Source organism: Elephantulus edwardii, unplaced genomic scaffold (assembly GCF_000299155.1).
Source record: "Elephantulus edwardii isolate Elephantulus edwardi_28Jun2011 unplaced genomic scaffold, EleEdw1.0 scaffold00204, whole genome shotgun sequence".
Lineage (NCBI taxonomy): Eukaryota > Metazoa > Chordata > Mammalia > Macroscelidea > Macroscelididae > Elephantulus > Elephantulus edwardii.
The window spans coordinates 3,265,346-3,266,351 of record NW_006399954.1 but is presented as its reverse complement, the minus strand read 5'-3'; positions in this window follow the sequence as shown (position 1 = coordinate 3,266,351).

The following is a 1,006-nucleotide window of genomic DNA, read 5'->3' as shown; positions in this document are numbered from 1 at the left end:
AAAACAATTAATGTAATTCATCATATTAACAAAGCAAAGAACAAGAACCACACGATCCTATCAATTGATGCAGAAAAGGCCTTTGACAAAATCCAATACCCTTTCCTGATGAAAACACTCAACAAAATAGGACTAGAGGGGAATTTCTTTAATACAATTAAAAGTATTTATGAAAACCCGAGAGCCAACATTGTTCTCAATGTAGAGAGATTAAAGACATTCTCTTTAAGAACAGGAGCTAGGCAAGGATGTCCATTATCACCTCTTCTATTCAATATTGTATTGGAAGTCTTGGCGATAATAATAAGACAAGAAAAAGACATAAAAGGCATACAAACTGGCAAAGAGGAGGTAAAATTATCCCTCTATGCAGATGAAATGATTGTATACTTAGAAAACCCTAAAGACTCAGCAAAAAACCTATTGGACATAGCTGACCAGTTCAGCAAAGTAGCAGGATACAAAATCAACATACAAAGATCAGTTCTATTTCTCTACAGTGACAAAGAGAATACAGAGCAGGAGCTAAGAAAGACAATACCCTTCACAATAGTTAATCACAAGATAAAATATTTGGGAGTAAACATAACTAGAAGCACAAAGGATCTATTCAAAAATTTACAAAACATTACTACAGGAAACAAAAAGAGAACTGGAGAAGTGGAAGAATATTACGTGCTCATGGATAGCAAGACTCAATGTTGTCAAAATGGGGATAATACCAAAGGCAATATACACGTTCAATGCAATCCCAATACAAATACCAATCCCATTCTTCAACAAGATGGAAAAAGCAATCTCCAGATCCATTTGGAATGGAAAGAAGCCCCGAATAAACAAAGCACTCCTTAAGAACAGAAAAAAGGTAGGAGGCATTTCACTCCCTGATTTCAAATCCTACTACACTGCCGTGGTAGTTAAAACAGCATGGTACTGGTACAGTGGCAGACACATAGATCAATGGAATAGAATTGAGAATCCAGAAATCAGTCCATCTATTTATGGT